This window comes from Tympanuchus pallidicinctus, unplaced genomic scaffold (genome assembly GCF_026119805.1).
Source record: "Tympanuchus pallidicinctus isolate F22 unplaced genomic scaffold, pur_lepc_1.0 scaffold15, whole genome shotgun sequence".
NCBI lineage: Eukaryota > Metazoa > Chordata > Aves > Galliformes > Phasianidae > Tympanuchus > Tympanuchus pallidicinctus.
Window position 1 is genome coordinate 5,122,057 of NW_026294669.1, and position 22,281 is coordinate 5,144,337.

Consider the following 22,281-nt stretch of genomic DNA (forward strand, 5'->3'; position numbering starts at 1 on the left):
CAGATGGACTTGATGGTCCTAGATTTCTTTACCAAGCTTAATGATTCTGTATAACACCAGTTAAGAATAGGTATCTGGAGCAGGACCATGTCCAAATGACTGCTGGTAAAACTCAGATAATGTGTTCAGTTTCCCCAGTGAGGTACCTGGATTGAAGGGCGTAATTTTGGAATATGTATTGTTGTGTTTGTTTGGGTGTTTTGTTTTGTTTTCTTTGCCAATGCCTATCATCACTGTGAGATGAGATAACGCGTGTCTCTCTTCAGGATCCACTGTATTTAAGTCTAGGGATTTGGAGAACCTTATGGTAAACTGTTGTTTTTGGGGTTTTGAGGAAAAAGTCCAGTGAATATTAAACCATTACAGTTTTCTCCCCCTGCAGAAAATACTCCAGAATCTGGAATAGAAAATGGTGCCTTTCTTTTAGGAGGTTTTGAAAAATCCTAAACAAAGTTAGAGGGTTTCTGCGAGTTTGAGCTGTGCAATAGCCTGAACTAGGGAAGAGCTTCAACAGTTATGAGAAATACTGACATGTTGAAATCAGGAAAAAGTTTGTCTTCACAGGTATTAATACAAGACTCTTCAGAAAGGAAAGCTCTCAGATTATTGAAGAGTCCCCTTGCAACATTTTCTAAACCCATTTAGGTGCTTTCCAATGACTGGAGCTGAGTTTTGTTTTGACACTTTGTTATCCCTTAGTGAAGTGTAAACATTAGAAGATGAAAACTGAAATGAAACCTGAGAAAAATAAAATCTTTGAGTAGCCCCACAATAACTCCATCAGCCTCACAGCCCTCATGAAACAGAGGGCAAGAGTTGGCTCCTCATCCTCACCTGGCAGCAGTATACTTCAAAACATTAAAAAAATCTAGGCAGACAGGCATTTAGAATTCCTGCTTCCTGCAAACAAACTTGAGTGTGGAGAAAGCCTGCAAACACAGATGGCATAAGATTACATATTCTGTGGCTTCTGAGAATTTCTTTGCCTTTTCACATTCAGCCAAACCTTAAAAAACTTCTGAAAGCTCAGGAACATCCAACCATTTCCTTATATTTGATTTCCCTTGACTATTCCTGTGATTCTGAACTAGGGCTAAGCCATTTCAACCAAAAGATGGTGTTGCAAAGTTGCATGGCTCTCATAAAAAGTCAGCACAAAAAAATCAATTGTTTCCTTCCTAAAACAAACAAAGACAAAAAAAACTTTATTTTTCCCTCATTTTTTTTCCTGCAAAATACTGAGATTTAGATAATTTTTTTCCTTGGGAAAGCTGGGGTCTGGTTTTGGAGTCCTGGGACAAACTCTCATGTCCTTGCACTGTCAATGAGCCATCTTCCAGAATGGAGAATTGGATGGAAAAATGTAGTCATGGACCACTGTTGAGAGAAGGCTTTTAGTCTTGTTTGTTTGATTCATACGCACATGAAGAAATAAAGGTATACTCATCACAAAAGTGACCTTTCCTCGTACAACCCCGTTAACTGTCCTGGTATTATTTTGTTGATAACTTCAGTGTGGATGTTTTTCAACCTGAATAGAATTTGCAGTTGGAAAGTATTTCCTGACAAGATTTGCTCAGCTAGTATTTCCTACCAAAATAGGCTCAGCTTTGATAAATTATTCTATGCTGATGGCAATTCATTTTGCTAGATGTGCCTGGTACTGATGTAGCCTCCTTGTTTATATGTGAAATCAGGGCTCAAGACTTGGTGAGAGCAACCAGTTCTGCCACAAGGCAGGACAGCTCCTGCTGTTTAACGAGGGACCCTGTGCATGCACAGGGCACATACATTCTTCTGAGCTATAATAAATATACACGGAGCCTGCTCTTTCACTTCAATATGTAAAAGTGCTTTGTAATTTTGTTGCTTTTGTTTTCCTCAGAATGGATTTCAGAGCCATCTTATGAGGAAAAATTCACATTTTCCAGTCTCTTTGTATTCTGACATTATTCTCAGAGTCATTTTATATCTTCTTTTATTTCCTTCAATAATCACACTGTGCTTCATGCAGTTATGAGCAAATGAATGGAGCTCATGGATAAACATATGCTACAAAACCTGAACCTGCAAATACTACAAAAGGCAGCTGCAGTGGAGTTCTGAGGGCTTCCCATGTACATTTATACAAATCCTGGCAACATTTGGTTTGTGATCAAGTAAAGGGTGTGAAGTGGTAATGTCATAACACACATCACCTCAGGAGATGTGACCAGAGCTGCTCTATCCACAGTGAGCTGCTTAAGTTGCACTGTCATGGCTGTGATTCCTGTAGCAGATGTGGATAAGGTTGTAAGACTATCTCTGCCCTAGCTATTTTCTAGCATGTGGGAGATGTATACTAAACACACAGTGTAAGATGACAAGAGCTTGGTGCTCTAGTAATTAATACAGAGATATATTTTATCCACATTTAAACTTTCTTATACAAAGTTTTGTCTTCTATTTTATGCAAGTACATTGGTTACTGCTTTGGGGTAGAAAATGCTGTGTGGTTTTAAATGAAAACAAACTTTATCATAACTACAGAACTGTTACTTGTATCTCCTTAATGGCATTATCCTTTTTGTTGTTCACATTTTATCATTTGCAGTGCAAAATAAATATGCATGGTAAAACTGTTAATGAATAGCATTTGGACACAGTTCTAGGAGTAGATCTTAGGCATGATGTGGTGGATGTGAGAAAGTGAAGCTCTGCTAATACAATCATAGAATCATAGAATCATAGAATCACCAAGGTTGGAAAAGACCTAAAAGATCATCCAGTCCAACCGTTCACCTATTCCCAATAGCTCCTACTAAACCATGTCCCTCAATACAACATCCAGTCTTTCCTTGAACACCCCCAGGGTCGGTGACTCCACCACCTCCCTGGGCAGTCCGTTCCAGTGCCTGACCACCCTTTCTGAAAAGTAATACTTCCTAATGTCCAGCCTGAATCTCCCCTGCCGTAGCTTGAAGCCATTCCCCCTGGTCCTATCACTAATGACACGAGAGAAGAGGCCGACCCCCAGCTCACTACAGCCTCCCTTCAGGAAGTTATAGAGAGCAATGAGGTCTCCCCTGAGCCTCCTCTTCTCCAGGCTGAACATTCCCAGCTCCTTCAGCCTCTCCTCATATGGCCTGTGTTCCAGACCCCTCACCAGCTTTGTTGCCCTCCTTTGAACACGTTCCAGGGCCTCAATATCTTTCTTGCAGTGAGGGGCCCAAAACTGGACACAGTACTCGAGGTGCGGCCTCACCAGTGCTGAATACAGGGGAAATCAGCAAATCAAGCCAAAAGTGGCATTTTTTTCCCTGATAACTATCACCTTTGGCTAGTTTCACTCTACCAGCATTCAAACATTTCCCCGTGATGCTTTGTGTATTAGCTGTTCTTTTTCTGCTCAGAACTTTTTCTCCTTTTTATACAAACACGAAAGAAGGACATGCGGCAGCCAAGCAGAGCAGCTGCAGCTCATATACGAAATTATAGCTAGGAACAAACATTCTGAAGTGCTACACAGTGCCGTGCTTACAGCAGATGAAAGCAATACAGGCATTACCCACTATCTTACTTGCACTTGTGTAACCTTGTCCACAATGCTGCTGTCTGGCCTCAGTTCTGAGCTCTGGCTCCAGCAGGCTTTTATGTGTCTGACAATCCCATTGCATATATCCCCAAATCAGCATGAAAATCTTCTTATTTATACAACTGTGCTAAGTGACTCTGAGATTATATTTTCCTTGCTTGTATGTAGAATAAATTATTATCTTTCCTTAGTATAAAGTATATCAGCCCTGTGAGGCTGTGGACAGTGCTGAAAAATAATGCAGCTTTTCCTCTGGGTTCTCTTTTTATGTGTTGTACATAACTCAGGGATATAGGAATTAACATTGCTAAACACCAAGAGGAAGGATATAGTACTTTCACTACTAGTCCTCAGATTAGACCAGGAGAACCAGTTATTATTATTTGCTGCTGTATCTCAGTCCGTGGTTTAGCGTCCCATGTTTTCCCCCCCTCTAATAAGTCTGTAACACAAAAATACCTTTCTAAGAGAGTACCCTGCAGGTGCTAGGCCAAGCACAAACAGCTAACATGAAGAAATACATCCGCCCATCCAAGATCTCTCAAATGGCAGCTTCTGTAGCGCTCTGTGGTACCATGGAAGCAGGCTGCTCTGCTCATGAAGGTGTAAGAATGGTATCTTAGTTACCGATACACTGCATCTTTAAATCGTCTACTAACTGAAAAGCAGGAAGAGTGAAATACCACCTTTAGCTTTGATACTTCAGAAAGGTTTCAGAACAGTGCATGAAAGGTACGGGGTTAAATTTATGCCGTAGAGTGGTTGCATGAGAAAAAGTCTTAGAAAGTGTAGCATATTTAGTCTGAAAGAAGCAGCAGACTGGCTGATGATCTCATTATAGTCTCTAAATATATAAAAAGATTATAGAAGAAACTGATTGTGACCTACCTGGCTGGACTCTGAAAATTAAGGAAAGATATATTGCCCATGACGGACAATGAAATCTGCACAGAAATGAAACAGGGAAAGCCTTAATGATGTCTTTTGAGTGAATCGGAGCACAAAGTCTTGAAATAGAAAATGCATATATAATAGTTTAACTAATAATCAAAGGTGAGGTATGGAGACTAGAGGTGAGCACAGTATTCTTAATAACGTTTCTGAAACAGTAGCATTGTGAAAATTATTATGACAGCCTGATGCAGTCGTTTTGTAGAAGCTGTGCTCTAGTCTGTTGTCTGAAATAGTGGAGGAGGATGGTTTCAAATATGCCATCCATAGAAATAGAAAAAGACTGTAGTGTTGGGAAAAGCCATTGCCAGAGCTGGCTACCCAGCTCAGGGCTGTGTGTACTGGGCCCATGCCCAGCCTAGGTGAAGGATACCTGTTATGTATGTATATATGTATAGTTCAACGGTAAGATATCTTAAAACTTTTTCCAAATGTATCTAGCATAAAAATGCAGAAGGGGCTGCTAACAGATCTTTTAGTAAATGAACAAACAGGCAATATTTTTAGCTAGTGAATCAAAATAAGTAACCGTAAATATAACACTCACACTGGGGAGGAATTACCCAGGACAGCCACACAACCTCAAAATCAGGAAATTAAGATCAATGAGGGAACTCACTCATGCAGGGCTTTTTATTTAGGATTGAAAACACAAAGAGTAACTTATCAAGTAAGGTCATAAGAGGCAACAGCATAAATGAATTTAAGAGACAGCTCAACATTTTTATGGAGAGAAGGGATTGAAACATTCAGAGCCAGTGACAAATGAGGGAGATGGGGCTGAGATAAAATTAACAAGGACAGGCTTGCTTGTGGCCAGAGGCATTTTACTGTCCAGCAATACCTTATGTCCTCTGTCATTACATCCTAATCTGACACTGACATCTGAAATCATTTACATCTATTAGTATATTAAAGAGGAAAAAGGGCTTTCAGAGCTTTTTCCAAAGAAGAGAAAAATAATGGTACTTTTTCATTTTAACACATGCACAGTGTTGTAGTGGATGCTTTTTCAGATCAAGGAGAGCAATCAGAGATTTCCATGCCATTGATCTACTTTGGTGCTGAATTTGCTCATCCTGCTATTGCAGCATCTCTACTTGCTGATGCAGTGCTGTGTGCTGATGAAGCAGCAAAATGGCTGTGGTAGACTTTGACAAGGTCCCCAGGCCCCCAGCAGCCAGGCACTGCATTCAGAGGTCTCTGAAGACATATTTTTTGACCCTATTGTATGAGGGCATGATACAAAAATCTGACCAAGTTAAGGGAAGAGCAGTTCATGCTGTGAATTTTATCCAGAATTGAAAGACAACTGTGAACTGAAGAAGTGAGCTGTGTGCCAGTAAGGAGACTGTTTCTGTCCCATACTGTTTAGGAGTTAATGCTCATAAAATGAAGATTGAAGGAAATGTGCCTTGACATTTTGGAGAATGTAGATTTATATTTGTTCTGGTTTAAAAGCAAGCAGAAGCCATGGACAAGGATATTAGGGGTAACAGGGCAACTCTGTGGACTGACAAGGACTAAAAGCTATGATTGGAAGGACTTTTCTGGGTATTAGAGAAATCTCAGGTCATGCAGGAGCTCTTCTCAGAGCCCACCAGTCACCTCAGGACAGCAGATCTGCCTGTGGCACAGAGAGGTGTCCAGGTCCAGAGAGATCACCATCAGATACATCATGTACACTGTTGTCAAAAAACCACAGAGGTCTTGTGTGGCTGCACTCTGTGGTAATTGCGTACCAGTATTCCTAGTGTCTTCTCTCCCTTTCTTCTTTGCAATGTAGAGAATGGGATGGAAAATAAGTCCAGCTCTTCTGGGTGACCAGGAGAGGACCACAGGAGTCCTAAATCCACTTAGAATGTAAAAGGCATTCTGGAGGCAGATCAGGGTAGTGTGCTTTGCAGTGGGCATGTTCTGAAGAAAATACCTTGGACACAAAATCCTTTAATATTTCTATCATGCTGAAAACACAGTGATGCTCCCTCGTTGGCAGAATATCTTTCCTTCTTGCTAACAGCGTTATCTTATTTAGATATGCTGAATTTGACAGCAAAAAGCTGGCATTTTTGGTCTTTCTAATATGTTTGTGTATCTCTACAAATGTACAGTCTTTATGCTCCTCTGTAGAGAAGCTTAGCAGATTTTTACAGTGCCTTATTTAAAAGAGAGCACATTCCTTTTTGTGTAGGGTTTGCTGTAACTGATTGCTTAATCTAAACCTTGCTAATGAAGGCTAAACATAAATAATGCTAATCTGGAAGGAAAATAAAAAACAACCCGATATGATTAGGCTTCTGTTGAATACAACAGCAAGACTAGTATCCATTTTCCTTTCTCTTTAGCTACTTGCACCGTAATCTGAATATCAAGATCTTAAATCCATCAGAAGCCCAGCAGGCAGCCCACCTTTATGAACAACTTTACCCTTAGAATAGAATGAAAATGGCTATTACGAGCCATCAGGGGATGGGCAGCCCTGCAGGCTCAGTGTGTTTAGCTAATATAGAGCAGGAGGAGGTGGAAGTTCTTGAATTTGTTTTTGTTTTAAATGGCCCCTCTGCTTCCCGAGGAGCTTTATTGATGGGGTCTGAAAGAAAGCTGAGGTCAACTCTTTGTGTTGATGAGTTAGTGGAGAAATATTTATCTGAGGACTTATGAAAACTACTTAGCTGTAATAATAATGTCAAATTGCTGTTAAATGTGCTTCAGGAACTGTCATTAACAACATAGCTGTACAACCTAATTCTATTTGTTTAAGTAAAGATCTCCTGAGCTCACATTATCCTAGTATATATTTTAAAAGCTTGCCTGCTGAAAACAGAAAACTGGAGACAGTAGATTTTGGATGATATCCAAACTTTGTTGTATCCATTCTGTACTGTGAGCATGTGGAGACGGTGATCTCAACTGGGCCTTATGGACTCTGTAAACAGTAATACTATAGGATTCCTTTTTGCCACTCTGATGCAGCTGCAAGAAGAAATCACCTGCTCCATCTCATCATGGGAGTCCTGGCAGGAAAGATTTATGATGGCGCAGGGGAAACTGCCCATTTCCCTCTTCTTTTTTGGCTGGGTAGGGAACTGCTCTGCAGTGAAGACAGGAAGCTTACAAAGTTGTTGCCTAAGGACAGAATGGGAAGCTGTTAGTGCAAAAGATGCTTAAGACCAAACCCAGTAAGAATAACATAAAATAAAGAATATATTAAATAAAATGAAAAACAGCGATAGATTTCATTTACAAACATCCTACTTCATCTATAAAGCAAAGATCCAAAACTGTTCTGAGAGCAAACATCTCCAAAAAAGATGGAAGAAAAAGATAAAAGTGCCTTACATGCCAGTCCCACTGCAGCACAGGTCTCTCACTTGGGATTTTGTAGCCTGGCCATCATCCACTTGAATTTCAATTGAAATCATCTAATAAAGAGGGTTATCTATGTGCTTTCTTTGAAGGACTGATGAATGCTCACTTAAAAACAGGATTGTGTGGTAAAGGTAGAACGGTGCTTTCGGAAGAGTCATTTTGCATTTTTTATGAGTAGGCTGAGGTTAGACTATCAGCCTTGTGATGGGGCTGAAAGACCTCCTCAGTTAGGAGTGAGATGAAATTTATGCCTCCATCTGAGATGTTCTTGGTGAGGACACCATAATCCCTCCCTCTATCTTCAGTCCACTCTTCAGAACATAAGATTCATTAAACCAGGAAAACTGAAAGTGCTGCCCCTCAGAAAGCAGGTGTAAAAGAATCATTGCAGAAGGGATGTAGAGTAGAAACACTTTCTTGGTATCAGGGATATATTTTTGCATGACGCCTTCTTCTAACAGAGATTACAATGGTTTGAATCCCAGATAGAATAATTTCTTTTAAAATTTGATTATATCACCTGAGGGAAAAAAGAAAAAGATAATTTAAAAATAATATTAAGAATTAGCAGACATTACAAAGGTTAATTGACAATGTAGGAAACTATTCAAACTGACCTGACACATCAATTATACATTAATATTTTAGTTGTCTTAAAACATCTGTTTCCATACTTTTTCAGTAGATCTTATGAAATTAGCTTTTATTTCACTGTTCTTGCAGTCTGGATCATATTTGTTTTGTGTTTGAAGTTTGTTTCTTGGATGAATTTGAAGAACTCAGACGTGCAATTAATACTAGTATTGATGGGCTAATTTTAAAGAGACAACACAAAAGTGCAGTTCATAACAGTGGAAAAAATAACAGGTGAAAAGTGTCTTAAGCACCTGCTTCAGGCCAACATTGCCTGGAGTGCTCCTTTGTGCACTCAGAAACCCTGCAAGAAGCACTTTAGACCAATATATGCAAAAAGCACTTTTATAAAACCACTGAGAGGAGAAGATAAAAATGGCAAATATCATAGCTATTATCTGGAATAATATGTTTGAAGTGGAGAGATGGAAACTCGGAGGATCTAGAAGGAAATGTCAAGATTCAAATGAAATGCTTAGCTAGGAAGATGTTTCTTTTCAATCTGGAAATTATATCAGCCAGTTACCTCTCCCTTCTGTGAACAAAACAAAACTGAAATTCTTAGGAGATGTTAAAAAAAAAAAAAACAACCCTGCAATTTTCTGATTATTACTTTGACTAAAATACTTTGGCTATCTCATATTCAATTTCTTTACCTAGTTTCTGAATTCCTTCACTCTGTATTGTAGGTGACTGACAGACCCTGGTCCCCCACTGGGACAGGACTGACCTACATGGATATTTCTTTGAGCAAGGAAGGAGACATTTCCTAAAAAACTGTGTTCAAGATCTGCTTTCATTTGAACCTATCCTGAAGTCAAAGAAGTTAATGTGGCTTCATCTGAGAGCAGAATTTTGTCTAAAATCTTCATTACATGCCAATTCCATGAGGATAATTCATAGTTAAGGCCTCTGAACACATATAAAATAATCCTCTTTTGCTTCATATAATGAATAGAATAGATAGGGAATTGCTTTCCCAGACTTTCTGAGGAAACTGAAGCAATGTGTTAAAGTTTTAACAGCTTTTATTTCTCTTTTCAGATCTTAACCCAGTATCAAATATTAAAGTCCTAATATATTTAAGGAAAGCAGAAGTTGCTGTTATAATTAATTTCCTGTCTGAGGGGAAAAATAAAAGTATTGCTAGCCCTTTTGGAAAGAATGTGAGTAATCCTTTAAAAGAAAAACAGAACAAATGTGTACACATGTACAAAAATCTTTCTTTTTTCCCTTAAGCCTCAACTACATTTGTTGTACTTTTACAAAAAGATGTAATTCGATTTGAAAATGCCATGCCACATTGAGAACATAAAAGTGCAAAATACATTTAAAACATAAAACTTCCAAATTCCACAATCTACATATACTCTATGTGTTGGGAAACAGGCCGAGGAGTAAAAATATTTGCTGATCACACAGAAATTTCTACCAGATCTCCACCTTGCAAAATAAGTATCTAATTTCAGTCCAAGTAAGTGCAGGCTGTGAAGTTTAATGCAAGTAAGCGGCCAAGAAATACATAAAGTAGTAGAAAAAGCTGACATCAAAATATCTAATCAGCTATTTGCTTTTCTTTCAAATACACCAGCTCAGTTGCAGACTTGTAGTGATCACCTGGAAGAGCATGCAGTGATTTCATGAAATCATACTGGAAGAGGAAAAGGATGATTTCACAGGTGGGCAAGAGAAACATTTGTAAAGAAATATTTTCCCATTTTTTGTCATCAGAAGGGCTACCATTTCAAGAGTTTGCCTCCTCAGGGATCCCCCTTGATAAATGGATACCGTGTTTGACAAATGGCTCATCTCCATGCTCCAGGAAGGGGTGAAACAGGATGAGCTCAGTGTATTTGTTTGGGGTCCCGGGAACAATGCACTCCTTTATGAAGTTTGGGCTGTGTTGCCAACATCAAGCCCAAGGGTTGAGATGGGCTGATGGCTGATGACTCAATTTCTGCAACCACACACCCTCACTTTCCTCATCTAGCAAAGATATGTTGCAGGACGAAGAGTCTTTGAATTAGAAATCATTGTTTGCTTGTTTTGAAGGATAGAATTTTGGAATAAATAACAAATTCCAAAGAACAGAGCCATCTCTTATGTATGCATTATATGAAGAGCTTTAAAATTATGATTATGTTCCAGTTTGCTTAGACATTCAAAAAGTCAATGGAGACATCTGGTGCTTTTGCAGCTACATGAGCACATAAAAATACAGTAACAATAGGAAAAAAAAAAAGGAGAATATCTAACAATTAGGCCACAGCTGGAAGCAAAACGATGGCTGACATAACCATGACATACCATGTCACCTGTTTTGATGTACCCTTCTGTACGCTGTAACCTTTTTTTTTCCTCTCTCTTTTTCAACTTTATCAAAGATTCATTTAAAATACTAATGTTCTTCACTCTATTATTTGAAGTTAAAAGAAACATATGGTGCTTTGCAACAAAAGATAATTAGATTTCTTGTCTGCCTTCAGTATTATGGTTTTTAATGCACTTTAATGGAGTTTACAAATAGAATAGGCAAAATTAATGATAGAAAAGATTAAGAGGTTTGAAATGAGAATTTCCGAATTTCTGGGTTTGTTTCCTGTCTTATGGTCTGTCTACTGCAGCATCCTGTGCTCCTTCACTTCTGCTTCAGAAGAATGATAAATTTTTTAGTGCTGGAAAGAACAAATCAGAACAGTATCTTCCTCCTAAGCACTGCAGATAAGTGCAGCATAGGACCTAGAGCACAATGTTTTGTAGCCCTTTCATTCTCTGTTTGATGTTACAGTCAGCATTCACTTCCATCCACTCCAGAGATTAATCGTTACCTTGAATACTTCTAAGGTTGTCCTAAGTGTAATGTCTGAAATGAGTTCAGCAAATTGCATATGCATGGTGCAAAAATGAGTCCATTTTATTTTATATTTTTCCTTCTCAAAATGATGCTGACAATGTGACTGAGTAATAATTTATGAATATTTATTTATTACTCAGTAAATTAATATCAGTTCTTAAGATCATAAGAACTGTAAATAGTCTGATCCATTGGCATACTTCGCACATACAATGTGTAGAGATTTTGATACATTCTTTTCAACTCATAGGAGGACTTGAGTGAGAATAGTTTGATGCAAGATGTGAAACCATTGCTTGTGCATCTGCTGTGCTCACTTCAGTTTGAACAGAAAGGAAACCTGCACGTGAGAAGAAAGTAAAATTCTCCACAAACTTACTGAAACTAAATCGTGGTGATGTTTTTACTTATGACATATATTTTTGGGAAAAGAAAAAAAGAAGAAGAAAAGAAAGAAAAAATAACTGGAAATCTTGTTTTTTGTATTTCCTAAAGCATCTGATGTGATACATTGTAGAGAATTATTAGTTCAGGTAGAGAAGATGTTGATGAAGTCATCAGCTTGACATATGAAAATGCAACATACAGTATTCAGTAGGATTCTGCCTGTAAGCCACTCTGTAGGGCATTTGAAAAACAGCAACTGCTGCCTTTTTTCCAGTGAAGATGATAAAATATTTAGGCTACTGAATGCATCTCTGAATGCTGCCTGCATTACCTGTTGTCTGTCTTCAGATAAGACAAATCTAGGCTGGAATAGGTACAGAGAAGGGCTAAAAGATTAGTGGATGAGAAGAGCTTGTTTACAGTGACTCATGTCTTTTAAAACATTGAATGGGAGGAGGTATAGTTACACCTGGTATTTCATTTTCTGAAGTGATTAGTGACATAACCTTTTCAAATCCAAACTCAAAAATACGTGGGTCATAGTATCAAGGTTTGCATTCAAGAGGAGCAGCTTTCATTTGCAACTGGAGTGACAGTGCATCACAAGTTTTGTTGTAGGAATCAAATATACTTTAGTCCTCTCTAAAGGAAGGCAAAATACAGCCTTGGATATATAATGACTTCCTTAAATTCAGCGTGACCTCAGCCTAAATTGATTTAATCATTAAAATAATATTCTATCATTTCCCTTACTTCTTTACTGATTTCATTTTGTGAAGAATTTTGCATTATTTCTGCATCAGCATGTTAACAACAACTGTTTTATAAATTTGTAAGACAAGCCTTTAGATCTCTGGTCTTCTTGGCTAAGAGGACATGGATAAAGTTTTTTGTGTTTTTTTTTAATTTACATAATATTTTAAAATATGAACAATGCATTGGCTATAGAATTTTATATGTCTTCATGTTTTTGTGCAGATTCTCAGCTGATAGATTTACATTGCACTTAACTCTGGGTAATTTTATGTCATTATTCTCTTACATAATAATATGAAAAGTACATATAAGGTTTTTTTACTAAGGTTTACAAAAATTCTTTCTACCAAGTATGTGATTTTTAGTCATTAATGAATCCCAAGGTCTACTTATGAGGTGTTGTAGGCAAAACTACAGGATTTCATAATTTGCTTGGAGAACAATGAATAACTTCAAGGCTGTTTATAGCCCATCTTAGTCTACATTTAAGATGGAAAAGATTATTAAGATGGAAAAAAAATTATTACAGAAAGTCTTTAGAAATGGATAAAATGAGGGGAAAAAAACACCCTGATCAATTAACCAATTAATAATAGCATTGAATTTAAGCTTTAAACTAGTACTGGCTCCTGCAGAATAAGTCATTGCATTCAGTGGATCCTGAACTATGCATAAGAGAGAAGTTCTGCGGATGACCACAGGGATAAATATGTATTTCAATAATATAATTGTCTTATACAGTAAGTTACATTGTTCTTAATGCTTCCACAAATATTTGCATGGAATAATATGACTGCTAATCACTAATGATTCCCCAGGGTTTATGTCTTTCCCAAGCACTGATTCTCCAGAAGGAGGGGGACAAGAACACAAGTAAAGAGGCTGTCCCACCTCCTGCAGAATGAAACTGTCAAATTCCCCCTTTAAAAACAAAGAAGAAATCAGGAGTTGGCAAGAAAAAAATAAAAACAATCAAACAGCTCAGTGCTTAAAATGGCTGTTCTGGAGACCTGGTGACAAGGATCTTTTAAAACGATTGAAAGAAAAAAAAAAAAAGGAAAACAAACATATCCACCTCTTGCCAGCACAACAACAAGGCGGCCAGGTTTGTTTAAGCTGAGGAATGGGCATGTTTGTCTTCAACCCTTTTGAAACAGGTGACAGATATTGTGCCAGAAAAAATTTACTGACACAATTATTGTTTCTTCAAGTCAATGTTTGACCTAGACCTAGGGCTAAGGGTGTTCACTCTCCTAACATAATCTCTAGATATTTTTTCCCCAAAGGTGAGGAAGTTTGCTGCAAGAAAAAGGATCGAACTGCAGAGACCCACTGAAAGTTTACAAGGTGGAGGCAATCCAGGGCTAAAAATATTTGAAACCCTGTTCTAGCATGTGTGCATATCTGCTTCAGAGTCAGAGCCTGTTTGCACAGCCAAAGCTTGTGTCCTAACAGTCTGCTCGAGACCAGTCCTTCCTTCTGCTTTAGCTCCTTTCCCCTGAGAGGCTGCACTTCTTTGTTAATTATTCTTTCCTCATATACTTAGTAAACTTCTGACTTCGTTTCATTCACTCATCTAGGAAGAACGTAGTTAGAAATGTATATGAGAATCCTCTAAAATTAAGTAACTCTGATTGCTACATATTCTCTAGGGAAAAGGGACAGTACACTTCTTGACACATTTTCCACTCAAATGAGTAATGCTAAATCTTTTCCTTGTATGTCCTGCATGATTTCATGTTGCATTAATAATTCCAGATAAGTATCACTGATGTTAGTTAATTTTTTTTGTTAAATATTTGAAGATGCCCTGGTTCTCCTCTATCCTGTTACCATTACTCTGTTTTCCATCTTTCCTTCTCCTTTAGTGCCTCCCTCTCCTCTCCTGTATATGGAGAATGATAGAATAAAGTATCTGCCTAGCAGACATTCTTTATGCTGAAAATAAAAATTCACCATAGACCTTTCTGATGTCAAAGATGGACTGCAGTATATTTTACTGTAATTGGTTTTGGCTTCTGTAAAGAAACTTTCTTCCTGTAACAGAAATAGTGGCTTCAGTTCAGTTAGGTCAAAATATTATTCCATTTCCCTGTGTTTGCTTGTTTCTTTCCACCATTGCTTTTAAAATAATTGAGAGTATTGCAACACTTCTGAGCATTACAATAAAGACAACTGAAGTGGGTGCAGATTATCCATACCTCTTTAGATACTCTGAATTGTGCTGGAAGAGCCAAACCTTTGGACAGAAACACATTTGCATGACTCAGCCTTTTGATAAGTCTTCCATCACTAGATACTTAAAAAGAAAGAATAAAGATTACCATCTGACTCACTCATCCATGTTTATCTGAACAAGTGAAATGAAAATGTACAGTGCTTTTGCACCCAGAAAAGATTTCATTCTCACTGACCTCAGTGTCAGGGATGGTTATGGAGCAGATAATCATGAGTGAAATCACACAGTAAGTGTGAGACAGCCAGGGGATCAGCCCAGCCAGCATGTGTTCATGAAAGGCAGGTCCTACCTGACCAACCTCATGTCCTTCTATGACCAGGTGACTTGCATGGTGGATGAGGGAGATGCTGTTGACATACTCTACCTAGACCTCAGCACAGCCTTTGACACTGTCTCCCACAGTATTCTCCTAGAGAAGCTGCAGCCTGTGGCTTAGACGAGTGTAATATTTGCTTGATGGCTGGACCCAGAGGATGTGTTGGTGAATGGAGTTAAATCCAGCCTGGTGGCTGATCACGAGTGCTGCTCCCAAGAGGTCAGTATTGGAGAGAGTTCTCTTTAATATCATTATTGATGATCTGGATCAGGGATTGAGTGCACCCTCAGTAAGTTTGCAGATCACACCAATTTGGGAGGAAGTGTTGATCTGCCTGAGAAGAAAGGCCCTACAAAGGGATCTGGGCAGGCTGTATAGCTGGGCTGAGGTCAGTGGGATGAGGTTCAACAAGACCAAACGCAGGGTCCTGCACTTCAGTCATAACAAACCCAGGCAACGCTACAGGTCTGGGGCAAAATGCCTGGAAAGCTGCATGGAGGAAAAGGATTTGAGGATGTTAGCTGACAGCCAGCTGAACGTGAGCCAGTAGTGTGCCCAGGTGGCCAAAGAAGTTTCTTTTAAGGTAGTCAGGAAAACTAGGGTCCATAATATCCAAACGAGTAAATAAAACTTGGTGAGGAGCATATGACTGAAAGATTTTCTGTCAAGATGAAGTGATAAAAAGCCTATATAGAATAGACCAACACCTCCATGCAGCAGCTGAGGTCATTGATAAGCAGTGGAGAAAAATACAAGAGGAAATACAAAGATATCTAGAATTCTGTATAATTGTTTATAGGATTATCCCTTGCAGCAAGGGATATATGGCAACAAGGATTCCTAAAACTCTTCTTGTCCTGTCTGAAGTGGTTAGTCATAAAGATGAGCTGGTTTATTGTTTGTTTTTCAAAAACAGCCCTTGTTGAGAACCTTGACATTGCTCCAAGTGTAAAACTGGACTCTGTTTTATTGTAGATTATTCAAAAGCGTGGCTAATGTTTTGTGAGTATAGGAAGAAAATAAGTGAAACTTTTTAAAAATGCAAATGTCAAGGGCAGCCAGCTGATTTTGCAGTGGAAAAATTTGAATAGCAAAATCCTGCTCGTCCCAGAAGAGCAATTATGATTTATTGATATAAGCATTTAAGAGAAGCTTAGTCATAAATCCTAGCTGCAGTCAATGACAGTGAGCCTAGATTTAAAGCCTGACTTCTTGGTTGTCAGGGTGAATAATCTGAGGGCCTGAGTTCATGGCAGCAACCTTAGCTGGACGGTTGTGATGTATTGGCTGGCGACCCTTGAGATAGAGCTGAGTTTCCATTTAAACTCAGAGCTAGTAAAATCAAGTCGTTCTCCAAAAATGTGTGAGTGATTGAGAACTGAACTTTTGTATTCCAAAATGCAACAATGGTGAGTGTTTGACAGGTTCAAACTACAGACTTGCAAACAGAAGAGCTATAGTTCAGGGAAACTTTAGAGAACACAGTAAAATTGGAGATGCAATGTTCAGCATCTTATGCTTGTAAGATCTGCCAGTTTCAGAGGTAGAGTAAAAAGATGCAGAGAAGATATTTGTGAGTGATGGATAGAACAGGGCCTTTTTCTTCTTCGTTAAAATGTCTGATGTTGAACATGAAACAAAAGAGAGGATTCAGATTACAATGAAACAGATTGTGTCTGTGCCAAAGTAGGATCAAAGGAAGCAGTATATTCTCTTGGAAAGCTTTTGGTCTGGCAGTTGAATAAAGAGGATATTTTTCAAATAATTTCTTTGGAAAAGAAATGCAGAATTTGAGCTTTATCTTATATGTGACTCAAGAATGTAGGTCTTTTACTTCTTATTCTAGATTAAATCCTGTTACATGGCTGCCTTTTGAAGGATTTAATTGCTCCAAGGATTCACGCTTACACAGTATTCTTCACCTCTTAGAAATCACCGTAAGTCCTACTTTAGTAATGCTATTCTTTGATGAGAATATATCATGACCTGTGTAAAGTGGGTTAGGACTTTCCTCATTCCCTTGTCATCACAATTGAATTCTGGCCAATATAAATGTCCTGTCTTATTGGCAGGGACCAAAGAAAAATCAGACGCACTGAGAGGATTGCAAATGAAGGACTTTCACAGCTAAGTAAGTAATAGTTTATTCTTCCAAAAACCAGAATATTTTGGATGAAAGAGATCAAGACACCAGTTCTTGGCTGCTATTGCTTATATTATGTCTGTTTTGTGGGCAAACAATAGCTCCAAAGCTCTGTTTTTCAAATAAGGAGATAAGTGTCTTCTTCTGCTCTGGTGAACGGTTAAAAACATAGAGCCAGAAATGTGCTTATAATTCCCATGAAAAGTAGGATGAAGGTTTCTGAGGGCTCACAGAGGTCATAATAAGAAAGCAGCACAAAAAAAAATTAGTTTCAGTTTTTAATGTCGTAGTTCTCAGTGTGCCACGTGCTACGTATTTCACAAAGCGCTTGCTTTCATTCCAGCAAGGGTTTCGTTTTATTTTTATTATTTTGCTATGGATTTCACTGGAGCTAAGATCACATTGCAAAAGTTAGTGGAAAACAGAAAACTGGAATTTCCTATGCATTTCTCACACTAATACTAAATACCTTTTTAGGTAAAAATATGTATTTTGTTTTGTTTTCTTAGGCTTATTCTAAGTATTTCCTCAAATTTATTACTTCTCAGTTCTGCTTTGGTTAATGAGTAATTCCACTTGCAGATCAGCCTGAAACATATTAAATAAATTAGAGGATCCAATTTGCTAAATTACCATTTTGAAAACATTCCATACTTCTACAACTACAAAATAAAGTTTGGATCCATTGTTTATTTTATTTTGTAGTGCAAAGCTAATTTGTTATTTACTGGAAATTTATTTTCTTTTGAGCAGATTCAGAGAGTTTCCCAACCATGCCCTTTTCGTTTTACACTGTCATTGAAATAAAGATTCAGTTATTACCATTTCCATATTCTGGATATAATTATCCATTAAGCAAATGAAGAATAAATGGAATTGGAGAGACAGAGTGTATTTTTTTTTCTGGAAATCAAACTCTACCAGAAAGATCCTTTCATTCTCTTTCTTTTTTTTTTTTTCCTATGAATAAAAGATGTATTTGTAGTTCCACAGAAGTAACTGCATGATGAAGAGAAACACATTTTGATGTTGTTATTTTCATATTGTCATGGTGCCAAATGACAGAGCTTTTATAATATTTGTGAGTCAGTGACTGTACAGAACAGTAGTTCCTGTTGATTAATTGTATTAGACAACAATATGAGCAGAGGTGAGAAAGCTGCTGCCAAGAAAAAACAAGACAGCAATGAGAAATACACAAATAATAAATATCTAAGGATGCACTGATACACATAAACCATGTAGATGCCAATATATTTAATGGCAATGATGTCAATTTCAGTGAGAAGTAAGCACGCCTTCATGTTGACAATTTGAGTAGGTGAGAAAATCAAGATATTATGCTGGCTTGCAGACACTGAAATCAAAATCTCTCTAGGAAAAAAATAACAGAGATCACTGAAGTAAATATAAACTGTGCATAGATTTAAACCTTCAAAAGAAACTAGGATAAAGTACATAGTAATGGCCTTTTGCCAGTAAAATTATTTAGTCTTTCACCTTGCAGGTCCAAAATCTTGAGGTCAGGTTCACAGCAGAGCAGGGCCTGTGATTTCAGTGTTGCAAGTAGGGAAATGAACTGGTTTGCTACAGTGCATTATCCATATGCTTAAAGCTTTTTGAATATCTCAAACCAAATTCTGTCTTGAGAAATATGTGCACTAAATCCTGATGTTTTTTTGTTTGTTTGTTTGTTTAGTTTGAACTTTTTTTTTTGTTATCTTACCTATACTGTCATCTCCTTTTTTGTTTATTTTACTTACAGAAACACCATTACCCGTGTATAATCACAGTTGACTTAGCAGTGATGGCTCAGGGAATCTGTTTAAGGAGAATTTATCAGTTCTGGGTAAGGCTCTGAAATTGTCTCTTAATTGGATGCTTTAATACTCACCAAACCATACAATCTGCCATTGGCATCTTTTTCTCTAGCAGAAATGGAAATCACTTAAGGCTTGCTGGCCATTCAGGCAGGTGGACCACCAACAGACCCAAAACACAGCCACTGTTTTGGTGCAAAATCACAGTGCAACACTTAACTCCTCCTGCAGGCAATCTGTGAGTCAACTTGAAATGGAGCTTGAAACTGTAGAAGGGAAGATCCCTGTGCTAGATATGTAAAAAAATGCTTCAGCTGGCAGACCAAAAAAAAAAAAAAAAAAAAAAAAAGGATATTTTAAAATAAGAGGAAAAAAAAGACTTAAAGACCAATTGAGAAACCAGAAAGAGAAGAAAACTAAGAGAAGAAAACTTAACAGTTAATTGAGATTGAGGGTTCTTACTTAGCAGAAGAGAGACAGCGTATGGGAAAGGCTATTGGGGGTCAGGGTTTTTATGTAAAATGGGGAAAATGAAGAAAATACATACCTACAGACATTTATTGTTAAATGCAGATCAGTTTCTTCATTATGCCAGCCAAAGTAAGGAGTGAACACTTAAAGGCAAATCATAGAATCATAGAATGGCTTCAGTTGAAAGTGACCTTAAAGATTATCAAGTTCCAACCCCCTGAAAGGGTTGAAATGTTTGCTTCTTTTGTAGTGCTGCATCTCTCTCTGCAACCATTCTCTTTGGATTACTTACTTAGGCAGAAATCTGATTTAAATGTTCATCTTAAAGAAAGACATTAATGCAAAGAGAACTTCCTGGCCTTGCTTACAGGGAAAGATGTTAACATGGGAAGCCCTTCAAAAGCCATCTGCACTCTGGTTTAGGAGGATGTGAAAAGTCCAGTGGAGTAACCTGATTCAGATTAAACAGAAAGTGCTCACCCACTTCCTTTTCATGTGGAGAGACTTGAAAGCATTCATGTTTGATGATGTGAGACTCAAATCCCCATCCCTGGAGGTGTTCAAGGCCAGATTGGATGGGGCCCTGAGCAACCTGGTCTAGTATTAAATGGGGATGGGGAGGTTGGTGGACCTGCACGTGGTAGGGGGATTGGAGATCCATGATCCTTGAGGTCATTTCCAACCCTGGCCATTCTGTGATTCTGTGAAATGCTGAACTTAGTGACTGCCTGGCAGGCTGGATCTTAATGGTGTCATTTGCTATCCCAAATGGACAAGAGGATTCCTTCTATGCAGAACAAGATGGGGAATGATCTCACAAGTTTCCTGCTAATGCTTTGTCAATTATTATTATTATCATCATTAAACAGAGCATTAAACTACATAGAATCTCATAACAATAAATGACACTTTTGGTACATTACCTGTTTAATACTACAGTAATTGCTTGTGATTAGATATAACTAATAAAAAGTCTTCTTGCCAACATGATCTTTTTAATTAAGTATTTCATAGCTTCTAGTAAAAGCAAAATGAATTCTCAGTTGGTGTAATATCAATCTGGGACACCAGCCCTGATGGTGTGTTTTTCTGCTTTTTTCCAATGTTACCTCTGCAGTTTGATCCACACAAAAACTGAAGGCTACTGATGTCACTTTCTTCAAACAGTCTGCTGACCCCCTTTTACCATAGATACAATTATTCAGATTTTGACACCACTTGTTCCTCTTCCTGCTCCCTCTAAGTGCAATCCCAAAGGAGTTTAAGATTCAGTGATGTGACTCCTACCAATTTTATGAGCAATAATATCAGACTTGCTTGACTTCCAAATTCTTCAGGAAATGAGCATGAAAGCTTGAAAAATGTTGAAGTTAATATTAAACAGATTAACAGATAATATAGCTCTGACAGGTTTATTGGCATCTTCAGAAGTGGAAAACATAGACAGAAACACCAAACTGCATCCCAGCATTCACAGCACTGATACTTGTGAACTCTTACAAGGAAACATCAGGTTGTTTCCAAAACCTAACTTTCATATTACCATTCTGTCCACCCAGAATCAGATCTTGAGGTTTGGATCATTATCAAATATTAATATCTAGTTGAATAAGGTTTCCTTTAATCATCTTTCAAACATTTGTGTGAAGAATTTTCAATAACATTCAATAGGTTTCCATTTCTACTTTATTTCAGCACTTCACTCTGAGTCCACACCTACTGTTAATGCTCCTCAGGGACTAACAGATCCAAATCTTTCTACTATTGTGTCCTTGGAGTTTGTTATCTCCTAGCATAGCCACCCTAACCCAGAGACACATTCCTCTAAATCCAACTGCCACACTATCCCACTCTGCATCTTCAACACTCCAAGTATTAATTCTTCATATGTATTTGTATGTCCTAGAGCTGGGGTGGTAAATTACTGTTTATTTTAATGGCAGAGGATGAAAGCCTACCAAGAACTTTCCTGAAAATACCGAGGAAGATGCTATTAGCAGGTGATGCTGCCCAGCTGTCTCATGAGAATATGTGGTCCAGTCACTGGAATTCACTCCGTCTGTAGCTCAGGTACTTGATCAAAATTGACAGGCATTCAGTGATAGCAAAGGAACCGCAGGTTAAGTTTCAGCCCACTTCTTATGTTTATTTTGATTGTACTGCTTTTTCCAAGTTAAAACTAAAAATGCAAGCAAATTTTTCTCCATCTGTAACAGTAGGAAGAGAACGCTTTTAGTACACATATCTCCTGAAAACTGCTATTTTCCACAGTCCTTATGTCACAGCTTTCAGTTTCTCAAATGATTTGTTTCAAAACTATGCTGACACAGAAAGCTGAACAGACATTGTTTGCAGAAGGGAAAAAAAGACGAGAAATTTTACTGGGATAATTTTATATACTTTTACAGTAGAGCTTCAGTCTCATACTGGTCAGCAGAGGCTCTTTCAGGAAGATAGTTAGTACCTTTGTAGATTATATGAGAGAAAAGAGGCAAAATATGTAATAGAAATGCTCTTACAATTAGACTATTTATTACTTCTAGCTGTAAACTGGTTGTAAATATGGCTTTTCTGGCATAGCTCCTGGCAAGCAAACTAACTACAGTGATGCAAAGTTGTGGAGTTTCCATTTCATTTCTTGCCTCATTAATTTCATTAACTTACAAATAGATGAATACATAAAATTAAAAAGTAATTTCCTTTTAATATTTTTAAATTACTCTCTCCAAGTATTCAAACCTTTTAATCTGCTCTTTTAAGGTCTCCAT

The 22,281-nt window shown here is 37.8% G+C and overlaps 1 protein-coding gene across 1 annotated transcript in view; it reads left to right on the top strand.

Annotated features, from left to right (window-relative positions):
- Positions 1 to 22,281, top strand: part of LOC128077358 (von Willebrand factor D and EGF domain-containing protein-like) — a 287,642-nt gene that overhangs the window by 52,463 nt on the left and 212,898 nt on the right. Inside the window, exons 20-23 of the mRNA XM_052676473.1 lie at positions 9,217 to 10,206; positions 17,152 to 17,210; positions 18,988 to 19,071; positions 21,457 to 21,583. The gene's annotated coding sequence lies outside the window, so the exon portion shown is untranslated. The remainder of the gene's footprint in view (positions 1 to 9,216; positions 10,207 to 17,151; positions 17,211 to 18,987; positions 19,072 to 21,456; positions 21,584 to 22,281) is intronic.